The 22,142-nt window shown below is 51.2% G+C and overlaps 1 protein-coding gene across 5 annotated transcripts in view; it reads left to right on the top strand.

The window, feature by feature from the left end:
• The window catches only part of Atg7 (autophagy related 7), a 243,376-nt gene that overhangs the window by 190,311 nt on the left and 30,923 nt on the right, over positions 1-22,142 (top strand). The window lies entirely within an intron of this gene.

The raw sequence follows: 22,142 nt of genomic DNA, 5'->3' as shown, positions 1-22,142 counted from the left end.
AATTAAAGAGTCTCAACATTAGGAAAGTTGAGAACCCACTGTGCTAAAGGGTCAGAGAGGAGCAAAGTGCATGCCAGCTCAGCAAGAGAAAGCCCAGGAGGAGGCGCTTGGCATCAGATGCCATCATGAACCAGCCAATCAAACAGCAGGGAGGAACCACCAGCTGGCTCTGAGAAAGACCCAGGTGGATAATGCATACCATGATTGCTGGAGAGGACGTGAAGTTCTGGCCAGCCCTCACAGCCACAGTGGGGGAACTCAAGGTGGCACAGACACTCAGAAGACAGCTGGGCAGTTTCCTACTTAAGGAGACATGCAACCCAGTGGCCCAATTCTTTGGTATTTACCAAGTGAGTTAATAAAAAAACAAAAAGCCTTCTGTCCGCCTAGAACCCACAGCCTTCTTCATACCCATCAGAAACTGTAAGCAGCCCAGGGCGGAGATGCAGCTCTATGTAGCCTATGTACTTAGCGCGGCCTGGAGTGTGAGCCCTGCCACAGTAAATAAGCTCATGTGGGCACAGTATAATGATAAACACCCCCATCAAGTGAACGGGAAAATCATGGTCCATCCAGACAATGGAATGTTACTCTGGAAAAAGAAAAGGTCTCTTGAGCCATAAAGAGATACAGAGAAACTGTAGATGTGTTTTTGCAAACTCAAGAAGTCTACTGAAAACTGCATAGCCACAACCACGTGATGTTCTGGAGAGGGCAGATTCTGGAAGCAGCAGGAAGATGGCGGTTGCCAGAGGTGGGAGTGGGCGTGGTCAGGCACCAAAATCTTTCAGAAGCCTTTAGACTTCAGGGATCTCCGGTCCAGCTGTAGGAGTAGGCACTGTGGCAGAGGCCTGCAGAGCCGAGGAAGTCCAGGCTCTTTGTCAGTGCCCTGAGGAAGCCAGAGAGGTCACTGACCAGTCTGGAGGGTGTCGCCTGGAGGCTTTTGAGGGGGAAAACATGTCTGTGGTGAGCCAGGAAGGAGGCAGGAGAAAGTTTGTACGCTTCAGAAGAAACAGTGTGGCAGGGCCAGTGATGAGAGAGAAGGGATCCTGACTGGAACCAGAAGTGGTGTTGAAGGGGGCAGCATGTGGCTAAGACTTGGCAGAGATAAGGTTTTGCCAGCTCTGTGAGGATACAGCGTTTACAGAGAGCCATGAGAGGATGGGCCCTCTAACCAGGATACATGGTTGGGTTCCTGCTTCAGAAACATGGCAGCAGGAAGCCAGGCTTCATGTGGAGGAGTGATAGAGATTACAGTGTAGAAGGGGGACTGGAGATGACAAGTGGACGAAGGAGGGTCACAAAATCTGTGGCCTGGGAAGGGGTGGGAAGAAACGGACATAACCTGAGGGCCACATGGAGATCGCTGGTGGTGAGTCAGAAAAAGGAAAGGGGCTGTGGCCCTCTGAGGATTCTGGCCAGGTGAGGGTGGAGACAGCCTTCAGAAGTGGAGGTGGAAAAGCTGAGGCTCTGAGATGCCCCAGACGGTGCCACAAGGCTCTTCAGTGCCAAGTTCTAGGCTACTGGCCGCCCGGGCAGGAGCAGTGTTGTGCGAATTCCCCTCTTGCTGTGCCTTGCTTTGCTCCATCAAACACAGAATCTAAGCTGTGGAGGGACATCTGGGGGTTGTTAGATTCTAGAATAAACATTCCTCCCATTGCCAATGTGGCCAGTGTCCAAATGGTGCCATGTTAGAACATAGAGAAGAACCTGACAGGATCCTCAAAGCCAGCGTGGTGCATGCTGAACAGCCAGCCCAGACTGCAGCGTTGACTCGCTGGTAAAGGCGGACCACATAAGCCTCCATTTCTCTTAGTGTTTCTGATGCTAGAATAAAACACCATGATCCAAAGCGAACTGGGGAATAAAGGCTTTAAATTCAGCTTATATTTCTAGGTCATCATGCAGGGATGTAGGGCAGGAACTTGGGGAAGGAACAAAGCAGAGCCCGGGGAGGAGTGCTGCTTCCTGGCCCTTGTTTTCTTGTTCCCCAGGGCTTGCTCAGCCTGCTCTCTTTACCGCCCAGGACCACCTGCCGAAGGGTGGCACCACCCACAGAAGCCCGGGCCCTCCCACATCAATCACCAATCCAGAAAACATCCCCCGGAGGTACTTTCTCTACTGAGGTTCCTCTTCCCAAAAGACTGGGATCATCACGGAATCCAAGTTTCCCACCTAGCAAATGAAGAAAGACTTGCTCATTTCCAGGTTTCCTTGCAGCTCTGAGTACTCAGCTGGTCTAAGTGTTCATTAAACTGGAAGCCCAGAGACCAAGCCTGTGTGGATGAGGACAGACAGTGCTCACTGAGCCTCAACACAAAGTCTCATTCTGAAGCGTCACCTCACTAGCTTTCTGGGTATAGACTCTCACTGGTGAGCTTGGTTTTGCTGTTGGTTTGAAAATTACTGGGTTCTCTGAAGCTCTGACTTTAATTTTAAACCTAATGCAATGGAGTTCCCTATTTACTGCTGTCTTCATTACTTTTCTATTGCACTGATAAGACACCATGACGAAGGCAACTTAAAGAAGAAAGCATTCGGAGGATGACTCCATCATGGCAGGGAACATGGCAGCTGTCAGGCGGGCATGGCACTGGAGCAATAGCTAAGAGCTATTGCTTCTTGATCCACAAGCACAAGGCAGAGAGAGAGAGAGAGAGAGAGAGAGAGAGAGAGAGAGAGAGAGAGAGAGAGAGAGAGAGCGCTAACTGGGACTTATGTGGACTTTTAAAAGCTCTAAGCTCTTCCTCAGTGACGTACCTCCTCCAATAAGGCCACACCTCCTAATCCTTCCCAAACAGTTCCTCCAGTGTGGACTAAACATTCAAACATATGAGCCTGTGGGGGCGTTCTCATTCAAACCACCACAGTGGCTTTGAGTTTCCTGATCCTAAGAAAGTCTGTCTCCCAGCCTGTGTGTAGTGTAAGGAGCACAGGTGCTGATCTCCGTGTTAGTGCTGAGGAGAGAGATGGATGCAGGTGATGGTTTCTGACCCATGTGTCCTTCCTAGGTGGAAAGTTTCTGCAGTTTGAACCTGACTCCACTTTGACTCTGGTGCTATTCTTAGAGTGGCCTTGAGCCACGGCAGCTGAGAGACAGGACCGGTCCCAGCTGCCTGACATACTCACGGTTCTGTCAGCAGTACTTGTCGGCATTGAAGCGGTTGAGCGGAGGCATCCGTGTGTTCCCTAACTACTCTGTTCCAACACAACATCTTCACTTTCCCTTTCCACTGCAGATAACAAGACATTTTAGGACATGCTGTCTTGGAGAGGAGCTAGCACCACTGGGCAGGCCTCTCAGTCAGTCAGAGAAGCCAGGGAAGCATCAGAGACCTCTGCCTTGCATTTCTGTAGCTCTCATGAGACCTTGCCACAGGGAGGCCGAGGCTTAAACTCAGTGAGCTTCCCTAGATATATGGCAACTTGTCCAAGATCGGAGCCCAGGTCAGTCAGTGCCACCTCATCCTCCATCAGCAAGAATCCTGCCAGGGGCAGACATGTAGTCCCGATTAGATGGCCTTCTCTCGCCATGCTGTAGTGAAGGGTTATGGGAAATGCCCCCTTCCTTTGTGTACTCATTCAGTAAACAGTGAAGGTGACGTGTCTGCTTCCTCTGGGGACGTTTTGAGTTCTATCCACACACAGCTTTTGCTCTGTAACGTGGCAGCATGGCTTTGCTGTCCGCTAGCACTTAGACTCTTGTACTGTACAGCGGCCCGATGGGGACAGAGGTGAGGACAACCCCTCCTGTACACTCTGCACCGAGTGAGACTCCCTGTCCCTCCCTCAGCTATTTCCTGGCAAACCTAGCTGGGCGTGTCATTGCGGACCCAGTGTTGGACCTGTCAGGGATCCGCCATGCTTTCAGGAAGTGATGTTTTCTCACTGTTGAAAACATCGGTGTTTAGTATTAATCTTTAAGTTGGGGTTTGGCAGAGCCCACACTCTTTTCTACCTTCCTGCTCCAAGCATCTTTATCACAGACATAGGCAGCTGTGAGTTCTGTCCTTGGGTCTGTGTTCTGGAAGCAAATTGGCACATTCCAGCTCTGGAGGATGTCGTGTTGGCATAGCTGGGGAATCTGGTGCTGTCAGCCACACACAGGACTGGAGAGGGGATAGCAGAGAGGACCCTGGAGGCCGCTGAGCTACCAGCTTCCTTTCTGTAACATGGGGGTAGTGGTCAACATGTCAGCCTGGCGTGCTTGCTGAAGGCCAGTCTTTACAGACCATAGAATCTGCTATCTCAGACATAACGTGTGTCAGATCTGTAGAGTCTGAAGCAGCAATCAACTGCCTTAACTACCCGCACCTTCCCCCAGCGGAAGAATGCCTATACACAGGCTGGACATGCTGGAGCGCCAGAGACAAGAGGAAGCGGGGTGTGGCTGGGACAGGATGGGAAAGGGTGGCAAAATGTCATAGAGGGTAACTCGTGAATGCGAAGTTATAGATCTGTAGCAGAGGAGAAAGAGCTAACACTGTAGGCCGGCAATGTGGGAAGACGCAAGGAAGGGACCCCGGGGACCTCTGGCAGGGGATTCTGCACCTGTGTGCTTGCCTGGTCCACTGCTGGGCCTGCAGGGGGCAGTGTTATGTGGCATACCAGAAAGCTTCACGCGAGATGAACCATGCTCTTAAACTGAAAATCTGTGTGTTTATGTTACCCACTTAGCCGCCCTGCATTGCTGCTGCCAGCCACAGTAGAGATGCAGCGGAAATGACTGCTGGTCCTTATAGAACTGTGTTTGGCCGGGTGGTGGTGGCGCACGCCTTTAATCCCAGCACTCGGGAGGCAGAGGCAGGCGGATCTCTGTGAGTTCGAGGCCAGCCTGGTCTACAAGAGCTAGTTCCAGGACAGGCTCCAAAACCACAGAGAAACCCTGTCTCGAAAAACCGAAAAAAAAAAAAAAAAAAAAAGAACTGTGTTTGTCACTGCTCCTCACTCCGACTCTGTAATGGTTAGAGAAAGGGACACTGAGGAATAGAGCATAAATGGCTTGTCCTGGACGGGCATTGGTGGCACACACCCATTAATCACAGCTCTTGGGAAGTGAATCTCTGTGAGTCTACAAAGTGAGTTCTAAGACAGCCAGGGCTGTAACACAGAGAAACCCCGTCTCACAAAACCTAAATAATAATAATAACAACAACTAATCCCAAGTCTATCAGCTAAGGACAGGCAGAGCCGGGGTTCCACTTGCCCAATCGTCTGGATGCAAGCACTTGGCCCAGTATCTCAGGGCTGTTCTTGGAAGGAAGAGGTTTTGATAGCTCCCACCTATCCATCTGCTTTCTCCTCTTCTTCTATCTGGAAATCTTCTGTTGCAGGGCAGAAGCCACTGCAGACAAGACTGTGCTTGTCCTTATGAAGTGTCAGGATTGGTGACTTTCTGGGGTGGAAGAGGCACCAGCTACCATCTGATGTGTTTTGCCTTTCTCCTAACATAATTTGCCAGGTGATGGAGATACCTGGGTGATTCCTGAGGAGACTCAGGAATTCTGAGTTCGGGGATGAGCCTTATGGGGTGCACCATTGTGCAGGGTAGCAGAGGGAAGGATCATTGAGACCACCCCCTGGAAGCTGCACTGGGCTGGATAGGCTTGCAGCAGGAGTCATGCCCGAGGGCTGCAACCCTAATTATTCATGAAATTTAGGCTCAGCATCTGATGTTCGTTTATATCCGAGTGGCACAGATGAGTTTAAGACTGTGACTGAATAATGAGACACTCCTAACCACTCACAGCGGGCCCTCCTCTAGACCTGGGAGCCCGTGCTACTGACACCGTTTTGGCAGGAAACCCCTTCAAAGATGATCCTCCACCCCCACCCCACATACACCCCACCCTTGCATAGCTCACTCTTGTGTAGAGTTCCAGGCTGCTGGCTATCTACCAGCCAGCCAGCTGAGGCCTTAAGCCGATCTCTTCCTCTCCTCGGACATCTATTCCTCTGTGAAACGGCCACATTGACTCCTCAGAGGGCTCTTTAGCAGGGCTAGGAAGATGCTGCATGAAGTTTTGTCAAGTACTTCCCACGCAATGATGAGGTCATCTTAATGTGGGCCTCAGAACTTGTAATGGGTCCAACCCCAGCCATTTCTCTTTCCTGTCCCCCTCCATCCAGAGTGTATGGATCACTCAGAAGCCATGATTAGTACATGATGGAACATCCTCTAAGATCAGTGCTTCTGTTTGTCTTCCCCTGTCCTTGGAAGAGGAGGAAGGATGCTCGGTTCTGGCAAAATTATCCTCATGAAGTTCTGAACCCTCCCTACATCTGCTCTTCAATGCTCCACAACAGTGCAGGCACGAGCTTTGTCCATCTACCCTACCCCCCACCCCGCGCCCCAACACTGTGACCTTCTCCAGCAGAGACGAACCTGAATTGCTTGATTCAGTCTCAGCAAGTCCCGGCTGCCATTCCTCAGAGATCCCTGGATGTGGATTTGCCTCTTGGAGGCTGGCTTCCCCACACCTGATTTATGGTGCTGCTCTGCTCGCACTCTGAAGGAAGCACTCTGGTGATGCTGGCACACAGCAGGCAACAAAGATTTTTAAAGTGTTGCTCTGGAAGCAAAATTGCCCTTCATGCTGTTAGAATAATTATACCCCACTGCATCCCTACTTACAGCCAAAACAGCAGTAGTGAAACCCAGCTAACGTGGGAAGGCTGGGGTGGGGGCAGAAAGAGAAGAAATGGAGCCCAACTCAAGGGAAGCAACAGGAGAGAGCCCCTCAGGGCCAGTCTGTAGTCTTACATTGGCCAGCAGCAGCCTCTGGGTGTCCTGTCCCAGCCCTTTCTTCTCCAGAACTATGCACGCTCCCACTGACTGTGGTGGAACGCTAAGCAGAAAGTATGGTTTTTATCATTTTAAGTGTGCAGCCCCAGTCAAACCAGACGGGGCCATTTTCAAAACTTGTGTTCAAACATAGCTTCAAACCTTTCTAAGTCTCCCTCTCATAGTTGTCTCTCTAGAACACATACCCTCTCCTCCCCAAGTCTTTTCCACTGTTTCACGCTCTGGCTACCTGCCCGGAGGCTCCCCCGGCTAGGTGAGCCTTGCCTGAGCAGAAGGACCTCTGAAGCGCAGCAGGTAAAGGGTGACATTGTCTTCTGGCCACCAGCAAAGAGGCCCTGGGAATCCAATATGGCACTTCCCTTGGACTGTGACATATTACAGAAATTCAGAAGTACACGTTTCTCAGAAAAACAGAAGACTCCTTGTGAAGACAATCTGTTTTCAATGTGTTTAATAAATTCCAGGCACCCCAGGTCTAGTAGTCTTTTCCGGGAGCAGATGTTTGAGCCAGTGCAGCGGGAACAAGCCTCCTGTCCCCCCGTGTCACATCACACCTGAGTTACTTCCTGGGAAGCCAAAGCAAAGCACCCCTTTCCTTTAGCTGAGTCATTAACTCCACTCAGGAAAGACTCTTGACACATAATTCACTGGGCTTTTCCCTACTCCCTCTGCCCTTGTGTTAGACACACTTGTTTGTTGATTTATGTAGCATCTTAGAAAGGTTCCGTTTTTTCTTTATGTATATATCCATGTGTAGGGATGTGCATGTGTGAGTGCAATCTTCATGGTGTCCAGAAGAGGGCACCAGATCCTCCTGGAGCTGGCGTTATAAACCATGGAAGTGTTGGAAACCAAACTCCAGTTCTCTTAACTGCTGAGCCATCTCCCCAGTCCTGATACAACATCGGTTTAAGCAGCCAGTATTAATATCTCATTAAAGCCAGTATTAATCCAGAAAAGCAGCAGAAAGTACCAAAAATTTCTTAGCTATCCTGCATAAAATAAAGATTCTATCTCTGTCTATGTTCTTTTAAAGAATGCTATGGTGACAGTTGATTTAACTCAGTAAACTGTACAATGCTGTATTTATTGAAATGTTATTACCTTGGCCTTGCCTGCCAAGTTCATGGGCAAGACTGTGTCAGCCAGTAAGCTTGACTCATACCCATCGTGGAAGGCTCTGTCTAGAGAAGTCCTTTGACGGCTGTTCAGTTGCTGTATTGCAAACAATAGGATTATTAATAATGTCTTTGGCTCTTTTGATTTTTTTCCAAATTATTATTGGTGTACAGGAAACTTTGATCTTTATATGCCATCCATTTGACAATCTTGTTAACCTTTCTTTCTTGTTCTAGTCAACTGAAAACTTACTGAGGTCTCCCAATTAGTCATACCTTCTGTAGATAACAATTTTAAAACTTTGTTTTTTTAATATATATTCATTTTATGTGTATGGGTGTTTTGCCTGCATGTATATGTGAACTGCTCACGTTCAGTGTCCTCACATTCAGAAAAAAATGTTGGAGCCTCTGGAATTGAATTTACAGACAGTTGTGAGCCATCATGTGGGTGCTGGGAACTGAACCCTGGTCCTCTGAGAGAGCAGCCAGTGCTCAAACCACTGTGCTGTCTCTGCAGCCCTCTGTGTAGCTTGTTTTCTTGTCTTATCACGTTGTCTGAATGGTAGTGACCTCACCCATAGCAGATTCCTTGCTTGTCCTTACTGAACTGAGACTTTTGCCATTAATTGGTGTCTGCTGGATGTTTTGCTGAGTTAAGGAAGCTTGTTTACAAGAGGTAGGTATGCAACCCAATGAGAACTCTTGCTTAGCATGTGCAAGACTTGTGTCCCATCACCAGTACAGCAAAAAAGTTAAAGTGCATCTAAAAAGTTAACCGCATAAGAATAAAACCACAAGGCCAGGCAGGTGGCACAGGACTTTATTCCCAATACTCAAGAGGCAGAGGCAGGCGGATCTCTGTAAATTCTTAGCTGTATTGGTCTACATAGTGAGTTTCATGACAACCAGAGCTACAGTTAGACCTTCTCCTCCCCAACAGAGTAAAACACAAGTCAAGGGCCCAGTAGTATAGAATTCATGCATATTGAGCTCACTATTCTGCATCCAGCCAGCCTACCCATGGGGAAGCAAGCTTCCCTCACAAGGATCACGAAAATGGCCTGAAAGTTGAGCCAAAAGGAAAACTGTTTCAGAGGTAGTGGAATACAGGGAACTGTGCGTTCAGGCAACAGTGTGATTTCTCAAGTGTAGAAGATGAGAAAGTAGAGACAGGTAAAGAAGAAGCAGGAATTGAATACTTAGAATCACAAGTATTGGTGAGCATTGTTCCTTGTTTTGCTAAAAGAATTCAAGCTGTGTATTTAGGCTGGGTACACACACCACAGTAGAGACCTAGCAGGCACAAGGTCACAAACTCAATACTGCTTCTAAACAAAACAAACAAATAAACCAAACACTTTATTAAAAGTAATTAGAGCCATTATTTAGAAAATATAAGACAGTACAATTAAATCTAGGGACAGCAGCAAGGAGAAGCAGATGAACACTGCCTTTCTGCCCAGTACACAGAGAGCAGCAAAGTGTCAGCCCTGGGCCACTACATGCCAGGCAAGGGCTCTGCCATGGAGCCAGCACCGCAGCCTGAGATCTATGCTTCCAGAGGACAGAATCATTTCCCATCCTGTTCAGCCAGGAATTACAGTCACAAAAAAAGCCTTGCTAGTTTTATTGGTCAGGTTTTGGCAAGGGAGAGTCCCCAAATCTCTCAGGGATGCAACCTGGTTACTGCCAGCATGAAACTGAGCAGGGTCTGTCCCCAGTGCCATCTGGCTCCTGAACTCCACAGTCTTTGTTTCCTCTCTTGTCTGAGACCTTTCCTGATGGCAGTGTACTGAGTCTCAGCCATGGCAGGCTGAATGACACAGGTCACACACATTTTGATGGACAGAGCAGAAAAGTTTAGGACCTTGGTTTCCACTCCAGGGAGGCAGGGATGGGTCTGTAACCATCAGCTGCTTGCTCAGCCATCCACGTCTCTACATTGGTCTCTTGCCCTCGCATCCTGTCCCACTGTGGCCAAGACAGGAGGCACTCAGAGGGTGTGTGCACTGGAACAAGTGTGCCCTATGCTTTGGGGCTTTGTGCACAGGCCTCTGGCTAATGGGAACCTGGGTGACCACGCAGAAGCAACGGGCGCAGATGTGTTATAATGCCCTTCCCACCTCGGCAGACCCGACTAAACAAGCTCCATCTGCTTTGAACGATCAATGCATTTGCCAGAGCCACTCACAGCAGGAGCGAGGCCCTGCAGGCGGCTGCATGCTCTCCTCTGTTCCAGGCCACAAGAGCCCCAGCTGAGCTGCATGTGTCAGTTGCCCTGCTGAGGGTGGAGGGGGGTAACCTGTGGGAAATTCCAGGAAATGCAGCCTTTGTGTGCAGGGAGCCCTAAGGACCCTGCGGTGCATCTTGGCAAGAGCAGCTATCAGACCCCTTTCTCTCTGCTTCTGAGAAACCCCAGCGTTCAGTGGGGAGGAGTGGTCTCCATCAGAGTTCAATGGGGAGGAGTGGTCTGCATCAGTGCTCAATGGGGAGGAGTGCTCAATGGGGAGGAGTGGTCTGTATGAGTGCTCAATGGGGAGGAGTGATCTCCATCAGAGCTCATTGGAGAAGGAGTGCTCACTGGGGAGGTAGTCTTCATCAGAGCTCAGTGGGGGAGGACCAGTCTCCAGCAGTGCTCAATGGAGAAGGAGTGCTCACTGGGGAGGAGTAGTCTTTATCAGAGCTCACTGGGGAGGAGTGGTCTGCATGAGTGGAACAAAGACATGCAAGAAAAAAACCAAACCTTTCTAACTTGCACTCCACAGGACCATATGCTAAAATATGTCCCCCACCTCTGAGCATCCCATTGTCTCCATCAGCCCTTTCACCAGAATTATTTAATCTTTAAAAAGACCGCTGACATGACAGCGTGGGGGTGGGGCTCCATGGTAGAGCCCTTCTCTAGCATACTAGACGTAGATTTATCCCAGACATTAAAGAAAAAGGAGAGGAAAGGAAACTGGCTTCCGTGCCTAGTCCTAGTGAGTGTGCCCCCGCCACCAACCCCTGTGCCTGATCTGTAGGTGGCAGGGCCCTGCAGGGCACAGCTGGCTCCCAGGGAAGCACTCCAGCTACCTGGGGCTCAGTTCATGGGCTACAAGCCAGCTGAGACTCCAGCCTGATTGTCTTGCCCTGGCTCTGTTGCTCTTGCTCTAGAAGATGGAGGCTAGATGCAGGGCACCCAACGCAGGGCAGGTTTTAGAGCAAAAGGGTGAGGGGTGTGGGCATGGGAGACAAGGCTCCTGCCCACTCTCCTGAGAGTGGACACCCCAGAGTGGGAGAGACCAACCTCTCCCTTCATGCCTGACATTGAGCCTTTTGATGAATACTCCGGGATGGGCCAGCTGTTCACCTCAGGAAGATGAAGCCCCTAACTCAGGCCCTGTCCTCCTGTGTGCCTGATTGCTATTGACTGGGATGAAGGGCCTTGCTGTCACCTGGTCCATGAGCTGCAAGTTCCTGTTCACTGAAGTCTGTCCTGACAACATAGCATGGAGGTTGCCATTCAGAGGCTGCCACATGCTAACACTCTTCTCAACACTTCGTTGGTGTCATTTTAAGGAACCTTCCCCAGAACCACCCCAAGAATGTGCCCAGTTTAACCCAGACACTGAAGGGTTACATATATACCAGCCAGCTAGCCAGTCCCTCCCTGTGCCGTGAAGCACAGCTGGTGCTGAGGACGCAGTGTGTGCTGAGAGATTTAAAATGGTGGGAAGAAGGCTCAGTGGGGTTCATGTTGAGAATGCTCCTTCCTTGGTCCACTCACTCAGCGTGGTGTGGTGTGTGCATTCCTGCCCTGCTGACGAATCAGCATGTCGTTGCTAAGCACTGTGATACCATGCAAACTCAGAGCCAGCAAAGGAGCCAGGTACATCACCTGCATGGAGAAAACTGGTGTGCATGACCCTGGGACCCAAAGAGAGGAGGGCAAAGTAGACAGGAGTACAGATGGGATGCAGAGAGAGGCACAGTTGGCCAGTGGGTAAGGGCACCAGGTGGATCCCGACAGTGTGCGTGGGGACCTGCTCCTTCGGTTCAGACCTGAGATGTCAGTCATCTCGGTGCCATCCCCCACACCAGGGCCTGTGGTGACCCAACCCACCCTGAGCTTTGCATGCTAACATGGCAGTTTTCACAGACAGAGGGGAAGAGAAGCCTCAGTTTGAGGGGGTAGGACTGGAGTCAAGGCCCAAGATAGAGAATATTGGGGCAGCACCTTCACCCTGGCTCTGTCCTGCAAGCTGATCCAGGGCTCAGGAGGCTGGTATGGGTGGGGGCTTCTTGGGGTGTCATAGAAGGTGATCCCCACTTGTGTTCTTTACACCCTGAGCCAATGAAAAGATCTTGAGCGTCTGTGTGGACACTTTTTATGCCTTGGTCTCCAGGCTGGCTTGTAGAGCCTTAGGAGGGAGGGAAGTGAGGTTCCAGCGCTTCCATCAGTGGCTTGTCCAGCCCTCCGTTCCCTCTTGTTGGAACCGGATGCTATTTGCTGTTTGATCCTGTTCTCCGAGCAAACACTCAGTTCTATAAACTTATTGAAGCAGAAGTGGGTTCTGGGCACATGTGTGCAGGTGCCCACGGGACTCAGAGCCGCCAGATAAGATGCCCTGGAGTTAGAGTTTGGAGGAGCTGGGAGCCACCTGACATGGGTTCTGGGGACCAGTCATGGGTTCTGGGGAAGAGCAGAATTCGTATTTTTACCTCTAGGCCACCTCTTAGGCCCTAGAAATCTCAGCAGGAAAGACTCATTAGGGGGCCAGTGGAGCTGGTTCCATGCAGAGGCCGTTTCTCAAAGCCACAGTTTTTCTTTCTCAGCTCTGTAACCAAAACGTTGCCTCAGCTTGGCGCCTGTTGCTTATCAAATTAACGAAGAGAAAGAGGGACAGGAAAGAAACTAGGAGCAGAAAGCTGGTTTGTTTGTAAAACGGGTTAAAAGAGTGTTTATTAAGGGAAACAACTGCCCTCTCATTTTTGCTCTTAAAAACAGCAAGGCTTTCATGTTACAGCCAGTTTCAGATCTTGGAACTCAGCTTGAGGCGGGGTTCCCACCACTGGGGATGTGTCTCCATGAAGGGAAAGTTGGGATCCATGGACCCAGTGCCTGGAAAAGTACTGCCCAGCAGAACCTGGCCAGCCTCATGTGCTGGGGAGATACTGCCACACAGGCTGGCATGGCCAAGGCCCCTCAGAGGGTGCCCAGTGGCTGGAAAAGTACTGCCCAGCAGAACCTGGCCAGCCTTGTGCCCCAAGGAGAAGTTGTTATATAGGCTGGCATGGTCATGTCTCTGAGTCCAGATCTTAGCCTTGGCACCTCCTGCCAAGGATGTACCAGGCTATAATAGATGAAGACCCGAGAGAAAACAACTCTGGGGAAGAGCAGGGAGTGTTAGTGCTGTGTTCCGCCACTGTCAGCTAGGCAGTGTGAGCCTTGATGGCCATGGCTGCCTGTCCTGAGACAGCTCTATATTTACGCATGGGCATGAGACAGCCAAGGTAAAGAAAGATGCCCCCAAGTTACTCCAGAACACTGTTGCCCTTGGAGCTGTGGCCGTGTGTCTGTCCTTGCATTTGCTGCTCACTGCAGGCCCTGTGTGCCGTGGTGCAAAGGCCGAACCCCAAAGCCACAGCAGCCTGGACAGCATCAGCCCTTCCTGAATGGCAGCCCTTGATGCTGGGGAGTACGTGCCACTGGACAGGGACCACACACAGTAGCTTCCTGTTTGCTATTTGGGACACTGTATACTCCATGAGAGTAGAATAGGACATGGGGCTCCGAGTGACCCAGCCCTGTCCTCTGTCTCCTGTCTCTCCAAATCAGGGGTCCTGGAGCCCACACGGAAAACTGTTATCTCTCAGGGGCTTGGTGGCCATATGTCCATAGTCATGTTTTCTTATGTAGACCGCCAAAGTCTCCATGCCCAGGAAGAACAACCCCCCGCCCCTCCTGGCTTGGCCCTGACAGCCCCATGCTGAGCTGCCCTGCGAGCTCTTCCTGCAAGAATCTCCCTAGCTGGCCGCCAGTTCCCTTGGTGTCTTCTTGCTGGAAGCCCCTGCTCCTGTCTCCTTGTAGACCCCTCCTCCAGGAAGCCTTCCTGAAAGGTCAGATTTCTTGGATGTCCTGCTCAGAGGCCCTCTCTGGAGGCCATGTGGGCATTTCTGCTGGAACTTTCCATTCTCCATGACCTACACTAGCCCATCCCCTGCAGAAGCTTCAGTGAGCACCCAGCCTACTCCCTCTAGCTCAGCCTCTTCCTGTACACATCTACAGACCCTGTTGGTGCCCAACAGGCGGTTCATGCTTGGATCGAAGACTTGCCAAGGGAAAGGTTGAGCCCAGAATCTTTGTCTCTCAGTCTCCTGAGCTGCTCACCCCCAAACAGGTGGAGATGTGCTTACAAAGCAAGGGCTCCACGTGGCTTATTGTTGTACTGGGGAGAGCGTGTGTGGGAAAGCAGCTCCTGTCTGGAATACCCGGGCGGAAGTCAAAGGGGAAGCACAAAGCCTCTCTGAGAACTCCTTTCTGCAATGATGGGGCCTGCCACCATCAGCAGGGCCATGTGGTGCTGCAGTGGCCATGGGTGCCTGTCCTGAGATGTCTCTAAGTTTAGGCAGGGGCATAAGACAGCCAGGGTTCCCTCATGTCGCTTCAGAACACTGCTGCCCTTAAGCTGTGGCTTTGGCTCTCGAGAGAGCTATTCTCAATTAATGGCTTCCCAAGAACCTTCTGGAGCTCTGGGAACTGCCCTGGCCCTGGGGATCCTGCAGCCTCCCCCTCTTATTCTAATGATTAAAGACACACGTGTGTGCACACACATACAAAGTCAATACTTCCCCAGCAGGGAAAGGATGATTGCATGTGGAGGAAGGAGAGGCCCTCAGGACCCAGCACAGTCGAAGGCCCCTGCCCCACAGAGGCAGGATGCCTGTGAGGTCTAGGTGGCTGTGACTAGACAGGCCAGCCTTGGCCTCTGAAGCCAGAGAAGCAGGACGGTAGAGAGTTGATCTTGTGTGTTGTAGATAGCTCCTTAGAGCAAGTTAGACAAAACCCGTTGTCTTTAAAGATTGCTGCTGAGAACGGCACCCCACAAGTCGTGTCCTCTTCAGCCCCTGCCAGTCTTGGCTCAAGGAGACTGAGGCACAGGGACCAGGAACTCAGTCTCCCTGGCCTCACTCAGCAGCTGCGCTCTGACCCCGCTATGCTGCCCTGGGAGGGAGGCTGGAGCTGGCATAGGTCTTCTCCTTCCCAGGCTCTTTGTCCAGAAGAGAGGGGAAGAAATCAGAACTTTCCATTTCCCAAGCAAAGGGCAGGGTTTTGTGCACACCTCGGGGAGGATGTTTTGGTTCAGGGAGGTCATTGCTGTCTGCTTTCAGAGTAAGCACCCCTGTGGTAACCCTCAGATAGGGAGCATCCTTGACATCCTGCTCCCTGGCCTTGGGATTCTCCGGCATGGACCAGCTGCTGTAAGCTAGCCCAGGGCCACCAGGACCACCCTGCTGGTGTCGGGCTGGAGGCCCAGCTCCAGGGCTGCTGTGCGAGGCTGCTTACCTTCCACTCCCTGGGCTCACAGAAAGCAGCAACGCTGGCAGCATGTTTTCTCAAGTTGTTGAGGCCTGCGTTCAGCACAGATTTTCCTCCCTAACCCTGGGCTTGCTGTTAAACAAGCCCCCGTGCAATGAAGGCCGCCCACAGCACACTGCGACCCAGTGCCTGCCATGCCCTCCCTATATAAGTATCAGTGGCTTCCACTTGGGATTAGGGTTGTTTTCAGTTTGGGGACTTTCTTAGTATGCTTTCTGTTGCTGTCACCAAAGACCCCCAAATGAGTCGTTTCTAAAGAAGAGATGTTTCTCTAGCTCCTGGTTTTGGAAGCTGGGGGTCGGAGTGGCAAGGCTGTCATTGTGCCGGAGCATGTCGAGGCAGAACAAGGTTCTTCTTAGGAAGCTAGTCACCCCATCACGGGAGACCTGTCCTGATGACCTCATCTAATCTTACTGATCCTCCAAGGTTTCCACCTGCCAGTACTGCCCCCCAAGTGCTGTGTGTTAGCCAGGCACATACTGAACACCTCTGATACCATCAGCGTGGGTGCTTTGGGGTTGCTCCCCAGCACCTGGACTTTGGGGAACACACTGAAACCACAGCAGAGCTTTTGGAAACCTCCCAGTGCGTGAAAACCTCTGGGTAGGCAGAACCTAGTGGTCAGTGGTAAGGGACTGTCAAACCAATTGCTGCACACACCTGCAGTCCCAGCTGCCCAGGAGGTTGAGACAGGAGGATTGCTTGAGCTTGGGAGTTCCAGGCTAGCCTGAGCAACATGGCAAAAGACAGGAAATGGAGCCTCAGTATGTAGCCCTGGCTAGCTTTGAACTCTGTAGATCAGGCTGGTCTCAAACTCACAGAGATCCACCTGCCCCTGCCTCCCAAGTGCTGGATTAAAAGTGTGTACCACCACACTTGGCCTTTTGATATCATCTTTAAGAGAAAAAACATTTTTTTATTTTGGTGGTATCCAGTTGAATTTTTTTTTTCTGGCTCCTGTTTTTGCTGTTGTAAGAACATTGTGAGACTCAAATTCTGTGTTCTCTGTAGACGTGTGACAGCCAAGCTTTGCACATGGCTGTGACTAAGCTGGTCTTGCGTGTGGTGTGCAGTGTGTGGCAGCGGTGGCAGCTGCAGTGTCTGGTCCCGCCAGCAGTGTTCACTCAAGCTGTTTGCCTTGTTGAATCCTGTGGCACCTTCGATGGAGGTTAGTTGCCCCGTGTCCCTGCCTTGCCGGACGTTATTTCTCTGGTCCTCAGGAGGAATCCAGGGCTGGTGCACAGCGGATCACACTGCTCTGTGTTTCCATCCTTACCTGGACGCCACACTCTGGTCACTGTAACCGTAGGGGCTTTAGGAGGCCCGTGTCTGTTCTGTGCCTTTGTGGTGTGGTCAGCCCAGGGGCAGAGCCCTGGGGACTCTGATGGGGGATCCAAGTCTGTTAGCACAGCTTTCCCTCGGGACTCCAGCCCCTTATCCTGAAGGTCCCCTGTGGTACTGTACATCAAGTATCAGAATGAGCTCCCAGGAAGCCTGTGTGTGCATGGCTATACTCTTCCCAGAGCTCTGAGAGCCCCTCCCTCCCATACTCTCCAATGGTAACCCCAAAATCCCTGTGAGGCAGAGGGCAGGCCACGAATGTGCCTGCCCCTTTAAAGTTTTCTAAGGAACCCAAAATCAGAGCTACATAATGGAAACCACTTTGCAGCCTCCAGCATGGCCATTTATCTCAATCACCAGTGCATTTAAGATGTGGGCCAAACATATAAATCATATCTTGAAAGAAAGTATGTTGGTGCCACAAAAATTACCCTGTATTCTTACCACCTAATTCAAAAAATGTGTTTTGAAGCTTAGGGGAGTGCAAACAAGCCCAGGCTGTCCGTCTTCCCACACATCCCACCTCCAGGCCAAACTCCACAGTGGAGCTGAAGCGGTGATTGGCACACCCTGGTGGGCTGTGCCTAGTCTGCTCTTCTGAAAGTCAGTGAAGGTCAAGCCCCAAGGTGGTCTGTTCCATCGTCCGTGTCTCAGCTCAGTGCCTCTCACTTAAGGTGACAAACACTGGAGAGCTCCTTCTCTGACACCCAGGGGAGGGGACAAACACATCCGCACCCTGAGGCCCAGCTTCTAAACTGAGGTGAAGAGGCAAGAGTGGGCAGGGGGTTGGGATTTGAGGGTTTCCCATCTTGAAACTTCCATGGTTCCATTGGATTCTATGTCGGCTCAGCAGTTCCTGGGAGGGTATGAGAAACTCATAGGTGTGAGTGTGTGGACCCTTCCTACAGATAGGGACCCAGCCCCAATTCCTGGAGATACCCTTTGCACACACACACACACAATGCACACGTGTGCACACACACAGATACATACTCACACAAACACACACACACACATTCTATGCTTCTGGCCCAAGAGTGCACTGAGCACTGCGAAAGCATCAAAGAATAATGAACTCACACCTGGGGTCCCAGCAGCAGGAATCTTGTTCTCACTTCCTGGCCACATCTTGTACTTTTGTTATCAAGCATAGGGTTGATTTTCTCTGTTTCTCTAATTCATTCATGAACTTATTTCATACCCTTAAAACCTGTGTGCAGACAGGCCTGGATCCCTTCCTGTGCCTGCAAACAGGCCTGGATCCCTTCCTGTGCCAGCGAGGCAGGTTCTGGTCCTCCTTGAAGTGGAATGCAGAGGTTCAGGCCCAGGCTCATGAGACCTACCTCCCCTCTTCTCCTTTCCACTCACCCTGACCTTCATGAGACAGTGTCCCTACCTTAGAGGGACAGTTGGGACCTCCCTGGCAGAGAATCTGCTAGAAGGTGTGTAGGTCTCCAGGTGTGGGGAACTGTCACGGTCCCTTGCTTCCTCTACATCTCTGTTACAAGAATAACAACAATAAACAGGTTCAAGCGGACAGTTTTGGAAGGAGCTTCAATTGCTGTGATGAAACACCGTAACCAAAAAGCAAGTTGGGGAGGAAAGGGTTTATTTGGTTTACACGTCCACATTAACGGAAGCCAGGAACCAGGAGGCAGGAGCTGATGCAGAGGCCATGGAGGGGTGCTGCTGACCGGCTTGCTCCCCATGGCTGCTGGCTCAGCCTGATTTCTTATAGAACCCAGGACCACCAGCCCAGGGATGGCAACACTCACAGTGGGCTGGGCCCTCCCACATCAATCACTAATTAAGAAAATGCCTTACAGGCTTGCTTACAGCTCCGGCTCATAGAGGCATTTTCTCAGCTAAGGTTCCCTCCTTTCAGATAACTCTAGCTTATATCAAGTTGACACAGGAGCTGACATGAGATTACCCCTCAGAACTGACTTTATTACAGAAAGTCTCTCAACCATGAGGGGATGAGCTACCCTTGAAGTAAGGAGAGCAGCCAAGAGAACATCACACCAGAGACAGCATGGGGGGATGAGATGGGGAGGTAGATGGGGGGTGAGAGAGATGGGGAGGAAGATGAAGAGAAAGATGGGGGTAAGATAGGGGTGAAAATGGGGAGGAAGGCAGGCTAAGAGAGATGGGGAGGAAGAAGGCAGGCAGGCGAGAAGCTCCACACACAGAATGACAGGGTCCTGAAAGAGAGACAGGCCCTTCAGTTTGCTCTTGGAAACCCCAAGAACAAAGGAGGTTTTCTGATGTTTAAAGGCCTTCAGGGGGGTAGAGGGACACTGCATACCAGGGGATTCCATCTGGCTTAGTCTACCTGCCCAGGGGCACAGGCTCTAAACTTATGCAGTTGCAAGGGGGCAGGGCTGTCTTACTCAAAAGTGGTAGGAAGGAAATTGCCAGGGACCAGGAGAGAAACTGCAGGGATGCAGCCAGCTAGAGGGTCTGTGATCGCTCCACTCCCCCAGCATCGTCCCTGGCCCCATGGCAACCCCCAGTTAGAACTGACAAACAGTTGGTGACTAGCTGCAGGTATACTCAGGGATACGGCCTCCCTTTTCTCCTTACTGACCCCACCACATGGAGAGGCCTACATGGCAGAGGGAAGTCTTTCTCCTCTCCTGCTCTGGGCATGTTGGACAAACAGGCCTGTGTGTGTCCTACACTATTGCAGCTTTACCTGTAAGACTGTCCCAGAGGGGTTGTAGAGACCCAGCGACAAAAAATCCTTTGCCTGCTTCTCAGAGGGGCATCGGGAGGCTATGCAGCACCCACAGCCAGCCCTGCCCCCCAGTTTCCAACCTCCCTAGGCTATGACCTCCACCACCTTGCTTCCTGCCTGTCCTAGTTGGCCTAGGATGTCATGGGCCATGCACTGACCCACAGTCAGCTCACTCTTGGCTTAGGCATTTTGTCTTGGGAATCCCTTCCTGGTCTTGGTGCTACCTGCTGACAGAAGCCCCCTAAACCTATGACTAGCTGCCTAGGAGGGTCTGTGAGGGATGGTGGCACACAGGAGAAGGATAAGCGGGGTTCATATCCCTCAGAACATGTGGCAGACCTTCCAGCCTCCCCCAGGGGGTCTAGTTCTTCCTAGGGAGTCTGTAGAGGAAGCTCAAGCCAAGATCTTTACCTGGTCCCAACACAATCCACCCCTGCTCCTGTCCCTCCCAAAAGAGGGATGTGTTGTAGGGGGTGGGAAATGGGCCATGCAGAGGCCCACAAGGCATAAGGAGTGCCAACTCCAACCTTCACAAGCTGCAGTGTGGTTTAAGATGTTTACATTAGCAAGTGAACACATTTAACACACCCCAAAATACAATTGTGCCATCCCTGGGTTATGACAGTTTGCATGGAAGAGGCCCCTCAGCCTATGGTGTGCACTGGGTGTGGCCCAGAGCGGACCCAGGCTGGAACTGGATGCCAGCAGCTCCTTTCCAGAGGCTGTCATGCCTGTGCCGCAGCTGGTACACCGTGATGCCCTCTGGAGCTGTAGTTCAGGCAGACATCCTCCCCGGCACTCAGCTGAGAGTTGCGGCCTGACCTCCTGTCTTTCCTTGGAGAGCTGGGCTCCTGCCCTGGCCACCGTCAGTTGAGACTGTGATGTGGGCGTGTGAGCCAAATAAGCCCTGTCCGCTCCACGTTGCTTTTGGCCCATGGAGTTTTACCACAATAGTAACCCTAACTAAATACATGTGTATGGTGTGTGCAAGTGTGTGTAGATGTATGTGTGCACATGGAGGAAGCAAACCTTCCGCCTCACTCACAGACAAGGTCTCTGTGTTGGCCACTTTGTACAGCAGGCTAGCCCAGGAGTTTCTGGTGACGCTGGTTTCTACATCCCACCTCTCCGGAGGAACATGGGTGAGACACATGCCACCATGCTCAGCTTTACAAGGGCTCTAGGGACTTGAACTCAGGTCTTCATGCTTGCATGGCAAGTATTTTTTATCCACTGAACCATCATCTCCTCAGCCCCGTTTGTGGTTTGATTGGCTAACAAGTGTCCACTGTGAAGCATCTGTTCAATTTTTTTTTTGCCCATTTTTAAGAAGAGTTCTTTACACTAGCTCCTTTTATATGAAATCATTCTCTCCTAGTTTATGATGGCCTTTTTGTTTTCAAGCATGAACTTTTTAATTCTTGTTAAAGTCAACCAACCAACCAACCAAACAAACAAAACCTCTATGGTACTGTTCTCTTTAGAAAAGAGTATAGAAACTTGCTATGGTGGAAAGAATATGTCTATAATCCTAGCACTTGGGAGGCTACGGCAGGAATGCATGGCTGTGAGTTCAAGGCTAGTCCAGGCTATAAAGTGAAACTTGGTAACGGTACTATGCCAGCACCAAGCATTAACATTTAAGCAGACCTCTGCCAACTTACCGTCTTCTTTATTCACGCAGAAGACATATGGGAGGCTGGCTAGGCCAGTGCTGCCCTGGGTGCTGTATGAACCCCACCAATGGACATGGTCAGGCTGCCCTAGTAAAAAGGTCCTCCGTTGTCCCTAGGAGTTGGGTCTGGAAGACCCCAATGGTGTCATAGTGAGCCCTTTGGTTGGCTTGCAGGAGCCTCTCCAAGAGTCAGTTAGTGCCCACAGCAGCCCCACTGGTCACAACCTTTAAGCTAAATAGCTGGTCCAGGAGCAACCATGCCAAGTCTACCTGCCCATGCACAGAGGATGCCACTCAGCCAGGAAGGCTGGGCAGGAACTCCAGAGCTCACCTTCCATCCTCTTGGTCTGATACCTCCAGCCCTGGTCCCCTCCCCAGCATTCCCTTCCTCCACGCTGGCTCCCCAGCCTGGCAGCTTGTTGGCTGTGTGATCTCAGGCAAACTCTGAGCTGTTTTCCTCCTTACCTCACTGGCAGGAGTGAGGCATTATGGGAGTATTAGCTCTGGGTCTGCACACAACCCGTAGCCCAGGCATCTGTGTAAATGTACGGCTGGAATGGGCCAGGGACTCATGCTGGGATTTTGATGGTTCCATCTCCCCATCATCCATCAGCCTGCACATCCAAAAGACCAGGTCAAGAGCTCTTAGATGCAGGCAGCTATGCTACCTGCCTCACGAGGCCAGGCATCACTCTGGAGGGTATCTGGGACCAGAGACACAGTGGCCAGTAAGACAGGTGGCAAGTTCTCTTGCTCTAAGGCAAGGGCCTGTGTAGAAATAGACAGTATGGGGACACTGCCACCTCTACTTGAGACAAGGGAAGTCACCTATGTTGCTGTCTACCTCCTTGACAGCCAGCACTGCTGTGAATGTTTAA

This window comes from Chionomys nivalis, chromosome 1 (assembly GCF_950005125.1).
Source record: "Chionomys nivalis chromosome 1, mChiNiv1.1, whole genome shotgun sequence".
Classification (NCBI taxonomy): Eukaryota; Metazoa; Chordata; class Mammalia; order Rodentia; family Cricetidae; genus Chionomys; species Chionomys nivalis.
Note: the sequence above shows the minus strand (reverse complement) of the source record. Positions and strands in the feature narration are given on the sequence as shown.